At 37.6% G+C, this 17,175-nt stretch overlaps 1 protein-coding gene and 1 long non-coding RNA gene across 2 annotated transcripts in view; both read right to left on the minus strand.

Annotated features, from left to right (window-relative positions):
* The window catches only part of MCC (MCC regulator of WNT signaling pathway), a 715,741-nt gene that overhangs the window by 455,319 nt on the left and 243,247 nt on the right, over nucleotides 1-17,175 (minus strand). The gene's annotated exons all lie outside the window — the stretch shown is intronic.
* LOC308056099 lies at nucleotides 316-14,822 on the minus strand. The gene is made up of 2 exons (XR_013924705.1): nucleotides 7,897-14,822; nucleotides 316-7,865 (listed from the first exon to the last, which is right to left on the minus strand). It is a non-coding gene; the product is annotated as an uncharacterized lncRNA (long non-coding RNA).

Below are 17,175 nucleotides of genomic sequence, written 5' to 3' on the forward strand. Positions count from 1 at the left end.
ATAAATGGCAGAGCAGCTTACGTTCTCATGCCCTCTGTTTTAACTGAATTTGAAAGAAAAAGCCGAGGCATAAGTGCTAATTTATGGGTTCACGTAGTAAAAATATATCCCCTTACATGTTCACCAGTGTTATCCTTCTCTTTGTCACTCCATGCTGTAGTCTGCATTTGGCTTTGGCAGGCAATCATGCCATGCTGGAAAATGAAAGGAAGCACAATACAATGATTAGAGGGACAGCAAAAGCCTTGGGAGATCATGTCCTTACCCTGATACATATTTCCAGTATGTCCATAGGTCTTTGGTTTTCTTATAATAATGTCATGTTATCTCAGATTTGAAAACAGACTCACAGCTTACCCCTAGCCCTTATTATATGGGTGTCTCTCTGCCTGCAGTGCAGAATATGCTGCCATAGCAAGATTATCTGATGTCCTACTCAGACAAAGCCTGCAGGAGGTAACCAGGAGCCTGCTGACAACACTGTGAGCTTCCATCTCCATTCACTGAAGGGTCAGCCTTAGCCACATGTGAGCAGCACCAGTTCTGCAACTGCTGAGGTTGTGGATGTTCTTTCCTGACCAAGGTGTTTGCTTTGATAGCTACTAACACACAGAAAGGTAAAGGGGAAAGCCTCTCCATTTCTAGGCAAAAAAATGCTAGCATGGGGTATGAAAGATGGAAACTGCTCTGCCTTGTCAGAGGGGCTCAGGAGGAGGAATGCAAGAAGGAGCACAGGCAGACAAAATGGAAAGCAAGATGAAACGCTATGTTCCCATGCTGAAAGGGAAAATTAGCACCAAAAAGATGGATGAAGAGTGAAAATTCAAAGAAAATATCCTATCACCTCACACAACAATTTGCAAATTTAAAGACAAACAATTGTAATGCATGGTTAGTGAAAGCATTCAGGCTGACGCTGACTCAGGAATAAAGACAATTTACAGTCCTCCAGTGCTCCACATAATAATGTGAGGAAATGGGCTAGCGTCTTCAGTGGATAACGGCTCTGCATTTTCCTACCATTTTAATTTCACCGTTGCAAATATTCCAGCTCCTAGATCCATTAAAAAAAAAGTAATTGCATGCATTCTGTCACTACTGTTACTTGATATAAATGTTTCCTTCTTAAACCACCCATAGGAAAGTACTAAAAGAGGTGGCAGAGATGTTCTGTCCACACAGCATTAGAGAAAAAATTGAACACTATATTTCCAGAAGCTTAGGATTCTGAGAAATCTGTTCAGACTGAAGCATTCCAAATTACTAATAGCAGCTAGGAACTGGAAGCAAACTACTTAACTTGTAAAAATAATTATGAATTAATTAACACAGCTTGAGACAACAAATACAAACAAAACCAAAAACAAAACCAAAAACAAACCCAAAAGTTTGTCCAGAGCAGTACTGGCATGTCCACCATTGCAGATTTTCAAAACTGAGCTGGACCAGGCCTTGCACAAGCCAAGATGGCTTTAAAATTTACTGCCTTCCGCACAGAGGGTCAGACTACACAGCTAACATCTAACTGAATTTTTTCTATGATTGCATTTTAATAATATTTAAATTATAATATATTTAAGTATAGAACCAAACCAGAAAGCCAAAGTAACAAATTAATTTTTCCCAGAATAAATCTTTTTTCACACCATAAAAGTAGAAACAAGAAATAAGTTCATGTGAAGTATACAATGGTGCAAATAATTTCTGCTCCAAAATGCATGATTGATAAACACTGAAAAACACATGAAGGATCTAGTATTAACTTATACAAAGCATTATTTACAGAAACATGTAAATATATGGGATTAGCAGCAGGTACACAAATGATATAGAATAATGCACTAACAGCATTTCTTTTGTATTACTTCACCTTATCCTAGTACAAAAATTTTAGTAAAACAAAATTTTTAAAATTTAAAAAAAACTTCAGAAGTAAACTCATCCTTCCTGTTATTGTCCCTCCATACTTTACACAGTAGTGCAATTCCACTGACAGTCAAAAAACTGTTTTCCATTTTACATTTTAAAAAGATTGAAAATCAAAACTATCTTGTACAACTGGAAGAAATGACCTTCAGGAATATGGCATCACAGAAAAAGGATGAATGCAAAATTCTGAATATGGGCATGAATAAATAGCTATGTAATTACATGAAACACAGGTTTGACACTGCAGAAGGAAAACACCAAAAGTTTAGTATGTGTCAAAAAACTTTCTTGGAGGTATAAACAGAGTCAAATCTGCATGACTTATGAAGCAATACTTTTGCTCCACCCGGTGTTGGTAAAGCCTCTTTTGGTAGCCTCTGCATTAACGGAGAAACTCCAGATAACAAGAAAGTAGCATAAAAATCTGGAAAATATGACGCATGAGGAAGATCAAATTAATTGGGTTTGTTCAGATGGACAGAAATAGATCGAGAACACGTTTTTAACTGACAATTAGTTGTCCTTTTATCAGTGAAATTATGATAATTAGTTTACAATAACTAAAGAAATTGCTGAACATTTCTACAGGTGAGGAATTTTCTCAAGCACAAAGAGGCTTACAAGGCACATAGTGTGGGTTTTTTTGGAGACAGATGGTAACAAAATTAATATGATATATATTATCTCAAATGTTACAGAAATGCTAAATTTTTTAATGTTTTTTATTTTTGGTTGTCCAAAATTGAAATTATAACAGTACAAATCTGCAGATGTGTGTTTATTATATACCTAGCTCTGCAAATGAATTTCAGAGTTAGAACAAGAATATGTGGGTGCCAATAAGGAAGGGCAGAGATCTGTGGTAGGTTCCTTCCTTCATTTCTTAAGGGCTACACTTTTTTTTATAGCCTACATTAACGCTAATATTGAACTGAAGGTATTTTTTGTAGCCCTTCAAAACTTCAAAAATGAACAAAATTTACATTCTCACAAAGGAAAAATTCTATAAACATCCCTTTTTCTAATGAAGCCTTATCTTAGAGAGCTTAAACAGCAGGACTAGCAAAGGAGTATTTTCAGACTTATGGTTTAATAAGATATGGTGCAAGACTGCAAAGAAAATCAGCTTTGGTATAGAGAACACATGCATCCTGATTTATATGTAGTAAAGCAATACTAATAGTCTTATAAACTCAGGCTTTACTTCTTATATGTTCATGAATTTAGTTTGGTCTTTCAAACTGCAGTGTGTAGAGAAAGAAAAAAACCCAAAACCTAAATAATCTTCTCCTCCAAGTAGGACAAATAATTTAGAAACAAGTATGTAAAGCTGGCAGATTGTGTGGTCACCACAAATGTATGGAGAAAAAAATATGTCACATTTTCTTGAGGGTGTAATTTCTGCAGATATTCTTTGATACTAAGCTAAGCACATACCAATTAGACTGAAATCAAAAGACTTAGAGGAATCAGCAAACTCTGAGAATGTTAATTTTTAAGTTTATTTCTTCTGTACTTCTCAAATTTCAGTGCAATACTGCACAAATGTTGTGGCAGATTTTAATTACACAGATCATAGCTAGAATTCCAGTCTGAAGTGTTTCATATCAAGGAAGGACTGTTTGGACTGGGTCCCTGGTTCCTTACCAACGCATCCAGTACTAGCACAAAAAATGGTGGTTTTCAAATGACAGAAAGCACTTGCCGTTACTGTATCTAGCACTTTCTTATGCATACATCTCTAATCATATCCTGTCTTCAATTAATTAATGTATGCATTTTGCCTAAGTTGGACATTTATGGGAATCACTTCACAAATGCTTTACTAAAAAAATATTTTCGCATTTGCATTATAACATCAATGAAATACAGCACATCTGCTCAGGATGAAATGAAACCCAAGTATTTCAGCCCTTTGAAACTGAATGGATATGTCAAAATGAACAAAGGTCTTGATCAAAGCACTATAGTTAGCCTCCACATTTTGCACAACGTGTTAGAAGTTCAAGGTTAGGTCAACAGTAATGTTCTCCTGACTAATACGGAGTCACAGTTTAATCCTGACTTTTGCAATGGATCCAGAGAACTATTTTATTCCCAAATATACAACTTCTGTTTGACTATCAAGAGTCATTTCAAATTGTTCTCACACGTCCTATGTTGGTTATTTCAGTTCTTACCCTCTAAAGGAAATAGATTAAAAGGTTGATACTATGAACTGTGCGAGTTTGCCAAATGCCTATGGAGGACTGCCTTATATGAAAGCTTTGAACAAACACTACACTTGAAGAATTCTGATACTTTATTTGATGTCTATCTCTAGAAGCAATGGGGAAGAGAAGAAAGCTCAATTTGATTGAAATTTACACTTCCAATTAATTTCCACTGAGCTCTGAAAGCCAGAGCAGATCCAACCCCAGCACTCTGCTCTCAATCAGTGCTTGTACAAAGACGTGGACCCAGCCTGCTTGGTTTTGCATTTATACAAGCAAACCAAAAGTCAGTCTGCACATCTACCTCTTTTCTCTGAAGTGTGTAAGGTACTGTTACAGACACAGTCAACATAGGTTTATTTTTTTCCAGAACATCCTTACAGCAGTGTTGTAATGGTGTGCTCCCTGCCCCTCATCCTGACCTCTGTTTCCATGACTATGCTCACATGATAACCGCCAGTGGCAGCTGCAATGGATACACCTGGTTGTGATGGCTCAATCTGACTCCGACTGAATCCAGGGGAGACAGATAACATCATAGCCAAGGGCTAGTTTGAATGATGTGCCCACCTAACAGTGCTGGTAAAGGTCTGACTCAAGCCAAATTTGAAAGAAACTAACTTCTTTGGTTGGTATGCAAGTATGCCTATGAGTCACTTGTCTTATTCCATAAATAGTGGACAGGCCAGGGTCTACTGAACCATCCTGCATGGCACTGGGCTGCAGTAGGGATGCCACTCAAGGTTACTTCTCAAGGCTGGGAGATTCCTTGCCACAACAGATTCTCAGTAAGTGATTAATAGCATGCTAAATTTTGAAATCTTAGCTAACTGGTATGAAGAATTGATTGTGCACATATAATCCTTTAGATATAAACTGTTGATCAAGTCTGAGACTAGGTTGGATCTAGCCGCACCTAAACTGCCCTCTGAGAAGGAGTTTAGAAAGCAAGGGCATCCCTTCTGAACCTCATGACTCAGTGGGAGGGGTTGACAATTTGTTTTGTCAAGTCAGTTTTGTCTGACCCTGTCCACTGTGCAGTAAATAACCAAGTGTACCTTGCCATCAAATCTTGTCAAAACACCATGGCACTTACTATCAAACTTTGTTAAATTGCTGTTTCCTGTCAACATACTGCTACTTCCCTCTTATGAGTGAAGTGTGTCATTCTATCCATGACAAGTGTTACAGAAATACTTGCACTAAAGATATCCATAAAGGTATTGAGACCAATACTAAGTGTTAAAACCACCCCATCATGGCCTTCACTACCTGAAAACATTAAAATTCTACCAGAAGCTCAGAACAGACAAACAGTGCCAAGTAGAACAGCACAGAAAGCTCTTACCATTGCTAAACAACAAAACAATCCCGTTTCTCTGAGACAATCAGAAGAGGAATGCTGTTGAACAAAAATGTCATTTGTTACAAATATCCTGCTGATGAAAATTTTAAACTTCAGTGAAAGAGAACAGCAACTATATATGAAAACCATATATGCTTTTGTTACAAGCCAGATGCAGCGGGGAATAAGGTTACCACAATTTGTAGTTCAGAACATTTCAAAAATCACACTGCAGTTTCAGTTCCAACTGGAGAAAAGTAATACCTTAGTTTCAGATCCATATTTTAATTCATTATGCCCATGACTAGTCAGACAGGACAGTCCAGAATGATGTATGTTGCTCAGAGCACACGAGTGGTAAAAAAGCCACAAACTATGGACTCTGAAGACATGCAGGACTAGAAACACTGTTCTGATCAACGCTTGCTCAGCTATTGGAAAAAAGCCAGCAGACCCCTCACAGAGATCACCACCATTTGCCTTGAAAGATATTTCATTTTTCATTTTCATACAGCAAAGCATCACAAAGATGTGTTGCAGACAGAAGTATTTGGAAAACTGTATGCAGAGGGAACTGTAAGACATGAAACCTTACACTTGGAGGAAATTTACTCTTTGAAAGCATCATTAAACTGCACAAACAATACACTAGTCTCTAGCAGACAAGCCCATTAGACAATCCCATGAATGTGCTGTGTACTTAAGAACACTGGAGTGTTTCTGATCCAGTCCTCCTTTTCCAGGAACACCATTTTGCCAAGGGATCACAGTTTGACAAACACCTGCCAGGCATCTTAGCTAGTCCCAACCACCTGAATATATTTGGCATTCCCATATGTTCAGGACAGCTTCTTTTAAGTAGATTTTCTCAGGCAAGAATCTCAAATGCTTTGTAGCTATCGGTTCAGCCTTATGCTACCCTTGAAGCATACTGGCTACTCAAAAGAGTGAACTGCAGGCAGGGAAACACAACAGCACAGAAGTCCTTATCTGCCCGAGCCAGCAGAGCTGTGCACACTGTCCTCTGTGACTGACGTGGAAAGGAGACGTTAGGAACTGGGACAGGCTACCCTTGATGCTGCTCTAAATCCCAAATGGAAATGAACTTGTCCTAGGACAGCTCTGAAAGGAACAAAGCAAGCACACAAAGGCTCTGGTCTCATCTCTGCTGGGTGCTCTGCCTTCTGTCCTGAGCAAAGAAACTGCACGTATTATTTAGTGAATAACCTTCTGTTGTCCTATCTAATGGCAACTATTGAGAGAGGCTACTTGCGTTAAGTATTTTTCTGTAAATTTAATCCCAAGACTGTCAATTGAAGGCATCCATGTTAATAAATTGAAAGTAGCAATTTTTTGGTCATATGGGAGCAGAAAGGTATTTCAGTCCTCTAGAGCCTTTGCTGTAATCAGTATACTCAATTTCTTCCAATCAGATACCTAAGGTCAGAATTTCATCATGTCAGTACTCTGATTCCATCCCATTTCTTGTGGAAATGAGGAATAAACCCAAGTATCTTAATATTTAGCAGTGGAAAGAAGTCAAACATGCAAATTACAACTTAATGAAAACTGAAGAATTATTCATTTGGTTCTGTAAGCTTTAAAAACACACAAATAGAAGCAGGATAGAAATAATCAGAGATGATTGATAGAGCATACAGGAGCTTTTTGTTCCAGTCAGTTGCTTCATGGCCAAAAAAACCCACCAAAAAACAGATCCTGTCACTGACGGCTTTTGTCGTCAGCACACTGGGAACTGTGATTATCATGTTGGTACTGTAACTCAGTATTATTCTTATTTGCTCTGCAAGATTATGAACAGAATAAACCTTCAAAGGGAATACCTCCTCTAATCATTTATAAAGACAAGTTGTGCAACCAGATGCTTTGCACTTCTTACAGTGCTCTAGTCACTGGCACTTTCTTTGATGCCACTATTCTCTGTTAACACAGTCTTGATTTCGTACTTTCTAAGGCAGAAAACATATATCCCTTGCAGTAGTTTTCTGTCTTCATCTCACAGAAACCTTTAGATAACAAAGCTTCTTTGACAGAGGTGCAATTAATTAACACAGGAGTATGTAGGAAAGCTTTCTATGGGAAAAAAATTTAGGTTCTTGGATCCAAAAAAGTGCAAAATTTAAATTAGCTTGCTATATGTACCATTCAAACTCATTGTAGCTCATCCCTGTTACGGCTTTCCAACAACAGTGGAAATAAAACAGCAACAACGAAGAAGTGACGCCAATATTCCTGCCATTCCCCAGAAAGAGGTACCAAAGATGCTCTGATGCTTACCAACCATCTTTACTTTCCTCACAACAAAACATGGTGAAAGGGTATCTTTCAAACTGCTTTCAGATGACCTTTCTGGGCACCTGCAAAACCACAGTTTGGGGTATTGGTTACTGTATAGTGGACTGTGTATACACACAGATACATAGATATACACATATTCAGTGAATCCCGACACAAACCTAGTTATGATGTCACCTTTAAATACTCCTATTTGACAGTTACAAGTCCAACACAGGAAACCGATGATTTTTCCTAAACTCCCAGACTTATAAAGAGATTTTCTATTACTTAACCACTGTTAACATAATTAACACTCAATTATATCAGTATGTGAAGTATCTTAGTTAAGAATGAAATTCTATTATTTCAGGTATGTATCAGAGAAGTAACAGCAGGAATTTGCCACAGATTTCAGAGCAAGCGACTGATAATTTATAGGGGGGAGGGAGGGGTGGCAAAGAGCTCATTTAACAGGGATGATAAACAAGAAAGCTATGAAAGATTTAAACCCAAACTGAATAAGTTTTAGTCTACTCTTCACCAGGCCAGTATTACATGGAATAACAACAGACAAAGAAAGGTAGTGTTTAAGAAGAGATTTTAAAGATTATCTTTACAAGATTTTTAGAATTTTGATAAGCATTCCAACTTCTTCAGTGAAACACAAAAATGCAACGTAATAATTTATAATAATATACAGAGGATAGTAGGGAAAGAATGGCAACTGATGTTAAGGGAAAATGTTATTGTATCTGGTGTGAAATGAATGAGAAAAATTCAAGACATAACCTTGGAACGATTTTAAGAAAATTTAGGAACAGATAAAAATGCTGTTCACCTTTCCAACTGTGGTAGATCCCACTGCCTTGGCACCACTGTTCAGAAGTTTTTAAGCTGGTTAGTGAAACAAGCATTGGTCTCTACTTGTACTTCAGCTTACAGCAGTGTACAAAAAGGTGACTTGCAAACCTTCCCCTATAATCCACTCAAATAACTTTTCTGCACTGCTGGCAGATGCAGGCATTTTGGAAGTGATCATTAATGAATATTATTCACAAGGTGATGAAGGGTGCACAGCACAACCAGAAAGTCACCTGAGAAACTAACTTTCCCTGATCCTCCAAACGGTAGCACACACTGATTTTCACAATTAGCATTTCATTGACTGAGACATGCACTGCCCAGCACCAAAGAAACTGCAGGCTGGCTACATGTTGGACCAATGGTACTCTGACAAAAAGCATGTCTCAAAACTGTGCTACTTCATTAGACACAAGAAGAGCTAGATGTCAAGTCACGTATCAAAAATTGTTGTGTAAAAAGCTGTAAAGCACGAGAATATTTGCTTTAATATAAAAACCCAGAAGTACATAGATGGTCTTCTTTCAGCTCTCTTATATTACTGTGAACAGAGCTGGATTTGAGGGGGTGAGAGGTGAACAGCCATCTCCCAGTGACAGTAAAACAAATTTGAAAATGCTAAGAGTCAAAAATTCTCCATAAATATTAGTTTCCTGTTAAAACTGGGAAAGTGACAAACTGCTCAATGTCATTCACTTTGTGCTTTATCACTGAACAGTGAAGTCAACTGGAAAAAAAATAAATTTGCCTGGCAAAGTTGAAGCAAACAGGTATGCAGATTTGATTCCAATGCTAAAAGAGTTTGAGAGTACGGAAGAGTTCTCATAAAGATACTTGAACTTAAATTACTGTATAAAATGCCTAGATTCAATGTCAGACAATGTTGAACTGAAGTATACTAGCTTTATGATCACGTATGCAATGATGAGGAATAAATCAGCTGGGAAAAAAAGACTTAAGTATCACCTAGATCTCATGCTGGGCATCAGCTCAGTACTGAATTTTGTTTTATGGAAAGTATTCCTAGAGGTCAGTCCACTGTCATAAGCAGGATTGAGAACTGTATTTATAAAGAGAACTTTAGATATTATCATAGAATGTAGGGTTTGATTTTATACTATATGTGTCCTATCAGAAAGCTGCAGTTACTAATTCCACTAACCCAGGCAGACAAAAGAAGAGGTTTTGCCAAAATACTAGTATATGGTTCAAAAGAATTTGGAGTTAGCAGATCAAAAGCCTTCAAAACTACCTGATCGTTGTTGATTTTCATAGAAAAATAGAATAAATAATGACATGACTCATGTCTTTCGTTGAGTGAATACTCATAGCTTTCCTCTCCACCCTGGTTCTTTACTGGCAATCAGTCATACAGCTCCACTTTTCAGAAAGCATCAGCCTTACATCCAGCTACCATCATTCTTCCTCTTGCCATCCTTTGGAAGTAAGGGACAAGCATTAAAGGCATAATAGAAGAAAGCAGGATGTTCTACAATACTGCTAAAAAGAAAAGAAAGAAAAAAAAAGCAAGCTTAAAATCACCCGTGGTTAGAAAAAGCAGAAGGTACAAAAGCTTTTTGACAGACCAGCAAGAGAAAAGAGTGCTCTGGGGCACCCATCTCTAAGTGCTTCAATTAGTAAACATTTCACACTTCAGGAACCAAAAGTATTTTGAGTCCAACTGTGAATCCAAATGCAAAAGGGAAATTACTCTTGTACTGGCCAGAGAACCATCTGTCCTCCAGGACTCTTGTTTGGATAACACCAGGAAAACTTAAACCCAGCTTCCTTTGCTGGGACAGTATCTGAGTAACAATTCTGGCAGACTTCCAAGCAGTCTGAATATGAACTAAAAGAAGGTAATTTAAATTAGCTGTGTTTGGTTTGAGTCCATCAGTAATTCAATGCCAGCAGAGTTCTACTTAAGAGATTCTAAACAATCCAATTGCTAGGCTCAGAAAGCACTCAGTCCAAAGCTGTGTCAGATAAAATCAGCACAAAGCAATTTTACACATGAATAAGTTCATGAGGCAGTTTACGTGTTTATTTGGTTTGAAAAATTGATATTTTTTCAAAGAATTTCACAGATAATGCATCTCATTTTACTTCCGTGAGCTGGAGAAAAGTGTAATGTTGTATTTAAGAGTATTTCACGTCTCTGGCCTTTAAATAATAGCAGTAAGAGGCAATTATAAGCAAAGCCTGGAAAATCACTTCCATCTAATGCATTGGCAGTCTCTGCATCCTGGAAAAAAGATTCTTTGGCACAGTCCTTCACCACTTGCATTAGAGAGGTTAAGTTGGGGAAATCAGAGTGTGCCTATACTGAAAGTTTCATAAGTATTTTTCTACCCCAGCATAGTTCTGAGGAATCTCTAGTACAGAAAGGGCACAATGCAAATAAAGCTAGTCCCAGGTGTCTTCAGTTTCCAAACTTTGTAGAACTGCTGGAACTGAACTGGTGTTTACCAGTGTCTCAAGACATTTGTAGCCTAAGACACTTAGCATTAACAGTGTTTACAACAGAAAACAGCCCACAGAAGGGGACCATGTTTACAGTCCTTCAGCATCTGGAGTAACACAGGAACAGACTGTTTTAAGACTCACAGCAAGAAAACACTTCTTCTGGAGTACATTAAAGCCTGGAACTATTTTCAAGTGGTGGAGAAGACCCAGGAGAACAGAAGACAGACAAGATACATCAATTGGAAATACAGATTAGAAAAGTAGAAGTGATATGAAATCAATACCTTTTACCATCACATCCTGAAAAACACACGGATCCAGGTAACAACAGCTCTCTGGCTCCACAGAAGCACTAGCTGAAACATTAGCTCCCTGAACAATACTTTCCCTGCTAGTACCTCTGGACATAGTGAAAGAAGTTCTGCTTATTTACTCTGGCTAATAATTGGATCCGGTCTTCCTTAAAGCATGAATAATAAAAGCCTATCTGTTATTTAATTCTGCCTACACCTACCTTGCAGCTGCTTAAAACACAGTAAAATATATATTCCCTGATAAGTAACCAGTGCTGCTTTTTAAGTGCTAACAATGTCCCTGTAAGTGTGAAGACAGGTCAGTCAGACCAGAGCAAACGCAGTACTGAGTTGTGTCAATCCCACCCAAAACATTTGGAGGTAAATGGTGTCATAATCTGACATCAGAGTTCAAGCATCTTCTCGCTTTCCGTGTCCTGTCTGTTCTATTTCTGAATGAAAATCTTTGCCTGGCCAGATGCTGGAGGATATTATTCCCTAAAGGGTAGAGATAAGGAAAGGAAGTGAGAACAAGCCTACACAGCCCTCTTAAACAGCCTATGAAGAAATCCTTACCTCTGCTCTCTTGCTTCCATTTTTTAGAGAAATAACAATGCTGTAAAAGAAACAGTGATGCATGTCAGGTTAATATTTGCTAAAACTTCCTCAAGCAATGCTGGATTGCAGGTGTGCTCTGTGGAACTACATACACCCAATGGGACATGCTTAAAATTTCAACATATCCAACAGTCAGGAGTGTCCAGGAAAACTGAATAAATGCTCCATATTCTCAAATGCCACCAAGAAATATTTTCCACGTGGAAAAGAAGGTATGTTTACAGAAAAAAAATGGTGTGTCTTTGTATTTACAAATTAATGAAACTCTATTTCAAAGACAACTTCTTTTTGCTCAACATAGTTTCTGAATTCAATTATAATGTTAATTTGGATTTGAGTTTTCCCATGCAAAGAAAGTATTACAGACCACTAATATCACAGGGTTTTTTAGTGAACTTTATATTTTTGGAACCTAGGTTTGGCCAAGTAAATTCACTGCAACTCTCTATAAAATGTAACACTTTAATATTTGGAAAGTATTTGCTTTTTTTATTTTTATTTTTTTTTAATGTCTATATACTCATGTGCAATAATATTTTATAGCTGTTAAAATCACATGCTTACAACTGCAAGTTCAAATTAGAAAATGACTGACAGTAAAAGCTTTATTATAGCTTGCTCAAGGAAACTTCTTCATTTTCAGGTAATTTGCTATGGTGGCCTCCTCACTGCAGCTGACAGACACTGTTCTTTTATCTGTAAAATGCATCTACTTTTGTACATAGACCAATACAGAAAAAGAAAGTATAATATAGTCACCACCTTTTGTAGAGAGATGCAGACTGACTCCTTCCAACCCCAAACCACTAGGCTATGAATGTGTTCTGCAGTGGTGTTCGCTACAGCTAATAAACCACTGCTCCTTTAGTCGGAGAAAAAAAAACCCAGAGCTCTTCCAGAAACATGAGTACTGGGAGGCTGGTCTTGGGCTTGCTACAGCATGTTCTGGTTATTCCTTTAGCACTCACCACAAAACACATGAAGTATCAGTATGTGTTTTCTTTACAAACCCTGTATTTTGAGATCCAGACAGAGCTCAGCTCCTTAACTCAAGCCTACAGGGTTTAACTGAGTGTGCCCAAACAATGTTTGTAACTTTGACTCCCTAACATATTAGCACAGTAGTTCAAACACAGTGGAAGAAAACCATTTTCCAAGAAGAAACTCCATTTCAGGAAGCTAGCTTTGCTTACATAGCATTGCAAAACAAAAACTTTAAAAAAATCCAAACCAAAACAACTTTAACTTTTGTTCTTTCCAACTGTATCTCAAATCAATTGTCCTTTCTGTTGAATTAATTTACTTTGTGCCCAGATAGACAAAATTGAAAATCTAATCAATACAAAAAACTTGTTTGACACATCTTGGGTGATAATGGCCGATGTTTTTTTCTCTCATGTGTGTAGGTTTTTTTCTTTTTTTTTAAATTTTTTTTCAGAGCTGTTATTTTTTGTGTGAAGAGCTGTAACAATAATACTAATAATACTAATAATATACAGAAAGCTGCCAAACCATACCAGAACCACACCTGCCAGGTACAGTTCAGTGGCAGAGTAGCATTCTAAAACAAAGGGAAAGAGAAAATAAAGGATGGAAAGTACATCTTAGAGTACAGCTTGCCTGTAGGCACTCTTCTGATAAAATGCTATTTGATTACCTCCCAATAATAAAGAGAGGCTTATGTAAGGACTAATGGCACCTTATTATTTACTGCAAGGTACACGTAATGCTCCTGCAAGCATTAAAGGAAAAAGAAAAAAAAAAAAAAAAAAAAAAGAAAAGCAAAGTACAAAGACAATCCACATTTGCCAGCCTCACTCAGCCAGTCAACTTCAGATCTACTTTAAGGTGAACTTCTAAAATATAAACTGATTTTCCTTCCAGGAATCTTCACTCAACACTTTCTTAAAATTCCTAGTAATGAAAAAGCTTCTGTATCATGGGCAAACATCGCATTTGGGCTACTATATTTGGCTACTAAAGTTCTCTGGTGCTCACAAATGTCCTATTATCAGTACCTTTTCCACACAAATATGAGGGTTCAGTTACAAAATAGCGGTGCAATTGCTGTGCTACTATGTCACAGGAAAAAGGCAACCCCACAGGCAGGTTTATGATTCAGTGGGAAGATAGAAAAGGAGGTTATGCATCTGTAAGCCTGGCATCTGTAAATATCTTCATCATTGAAGAGGGAAAAAGTACAATGAGAAAATAAACTAAACATTTGGCAGACACTACAGCCTTTCTCAAAAGGCATGACAGCTGCAGCTGAAGATGACAATACCACATTTTTATCACACTTTATTAATAGCATAGAATTTACTCATTATATAAATGTACATATATGTCATATGTATAACTAACCATTACTAATTACTCAAACCATTATCTCTATATAGTACATATACAGTACATATACATACTACATTATATATACATGTATCGTGTATGTACACATATTAGATATATATGTACCATGTAAATGTATGTAGCACTCTCAGATTTTAGGATGGTATGGATCTACCTCATCTAACTTCAGGTATCTATAAAATAGACATCCACAACTAAGCTATTTGCCCTTGGCCTCCTGCACAGTCAACTGAGGCAGAGAACAACTGCTAGCACCCAAGTCATCTGCATTTAATTCCAGAGACGTATACCTGGAGTAACAGCACTTCCACAACTGGAGTGGAGGAACATGAAGTCACACCACTAACCTTCACTCTTCCATGACTCCCCAGCCCAGCCCTTGGTTTCCAAGCTATTTCAGCTGCCACAGGACATGTAAATCAGAATTAAATGGAGTCCTATTTTGTCTGTGCATCTCTAGCAAATAGTAAGGTCTCTCTTCCATATGGATCGTGTGAGGATCAGTTAAGCACAAAAATGTTAACCGGATTCAGTACCCTGACTGCAAATAATACCATTAGAAATGACAACACGTATTATTTTTGCTTATTTATTTGCTGCACTGTATTTTTAAGGACCTGAGTGTAATTAGCATGCTTCTTAACCTTAACTTTTAAAAGTGTTTAGTCATTTTACCACTATTTTTATTTGAATAAAATTTTCCAGTTACTGCAGTCAGAAAGTCTCAGAGACTTCCAGTTTTTCTTCATAAACCTCTTACAAGCCATTAAATCTTTGTCAGAGTAATTTTTAGAAGTACAGAAAGCCTCTGGGAAACTACTGTTTTGAAGATCATAGTAAGCAGTGTATCATTATGGAGGATTTTATTTCCCAGAATGTTGATTCTCTAAGATGATCAATAGCTGGCTCCTCCTACACCTTGTGATTATTTTCTTCAATAGACAATTCCTCTGTTTTTAGCTTTATTACTTTGTTTGGGGGTGTGTGTGTGTGTGTGTGTGTGGTTTTTGTTTGTTTGTTTGTTTGTTTTCCCTCTCTGAATACTCCTTAATCCAGCCAAAAGTCTAAACACTGTTGGATAGAACAGGCACTTGCTCTAGAGACTTGAGATTTATTCTGTCACCAGAAAGCCTGGGGTATTTACACTCTATGTCGATACCCCACTGAAGCACGCTCCCACAGCCCAGAACTAGGGATATCCAGGCCCACTACCTCCTGCTGACTGGGAATCCTTTTAGGTCCATTAGGTATTCTCCCCTTCCCAGTATAAACCAGAGACTCTAAAAGACCTGGGAAGTACATGCTGGGAAGTGTCAGTATCCTTGTGATCTGTCGGCAAAAGGAAGTCCTATTTCTTGTGAAGAACTGCACTGGAGTAGGAAACTTCCTGCCTTCATGGAGAATTCAGTCTTCAGTGCACAGAGTAATGCTCTAAGGGCTCTGTACTTAAATAAAATACACACATCCACATAGTGGGAGGACTATTGCTTAGAGGAGCTCAGTTTGCAGCAAAGCAGCCTACACATTAAACTGTAAGTAAAGATTATCTGCCATACTCCTATGCTCTATAAAGCTGGATGCCTGGAAAGGAAACTACTTAATGTATGAACAAAACCTCTTATAGAATTGTTGAATGTTCATCTGGAAGAGCCACTGAGTGATTACACCCCAATGGAGGTCCAAAATAATTATGTAAAAAATCAATCAAAGCCAAGATACTGAAGGATGGGCAGCTTTTCTTTGATTAACAGACACAGCAGGGGACAAAATGGAAAATCAGTGTTGCTAATATATGTAAAAAAATATAAACAGCCAACACCAAGGAGCTTACATAAGTGTGCCATTAAAAAACCCTGTAGTGGTTTTGTAGTGCTTCCATCTTGAACAGTGGAAAAGGATTAATTTCGTGGAGGTGAGTTGCTCCCTAAAAGCAGCTGCTCCTGACTTCTTCAAGAAGCATTAAGAAATACTTGTAGGAATAAGCTCTCTTCCTTGAGATCACTACATCAGGGAGAGATCAGGAGAGATATCCTCACACAGGGGTACTGGCATAACCCTTCCAAGTCCCCTAGCCTGAGTTACTTCAAAAAAAGAAACAGTAATGCCAGCAGCTTTCTCTCAACATCTTATAAAAATTCCCCAAAAGTCAACTCTGAAGAGGCATTCATCTTATCAAAATAAGTTACCAAAGTAACACCCAGGAATCTTCATCTCCTCCCCTGATCCACAGTATGCAAGTAATTGTGTGCTCTGTATTTTTACTCTTTATTCTGACATGACTGCCTTATTCTGGTATTTTATTCTAGCTAGTATGAGAGTTGAGAAAATTGGAAATTTGGTCAAGTACTCATTCAATATTATGGAAATTTTTAAATGTGTGTGTTCCCATGGAAGAGAACGTGGAAACCCCCAAATCATTAGATAAGACATTCTTATAATACTACTTTTGCTAAACAAATGTAAGAAAGCTTTCTAATTCTGCAGACTGATTATGAAGGGTCTAAAAGTCAGAGGTAGTTCAGACGACAAAATGAAAAGTACAGAATTGATTTACCTCATTTATTTACATAGTCACCAGTAAATCTAGCTCACAGCAAACTGCAGAGTTTTCTAATGAGTTAGTCTATTTATGTGGAGGAACATATGGTTCAGCAAAACTGGAACAGAAAACTTCTGACTAACCTAATGGTGGGGTTGTTAATGCAACTGCTATTAAAGCTCTCTGACACTTCCCTTTCTTCAGTTTTCTAAAACCTTGCCAAATGTTAACCGTTTTCAATGC

Source organism: Falco punctatus, assembly GCF_963210335.1.
Source record: "Falco punctatus genome assembly, chromosome: Z".
In the NCBI taxonomy this organism is placed as follows: domain Eukaryota; kingdom Metazoa; phylum Chordata; class Aves; order Falconiformes; family Falconidae; genus Falco; species Falco punctatus.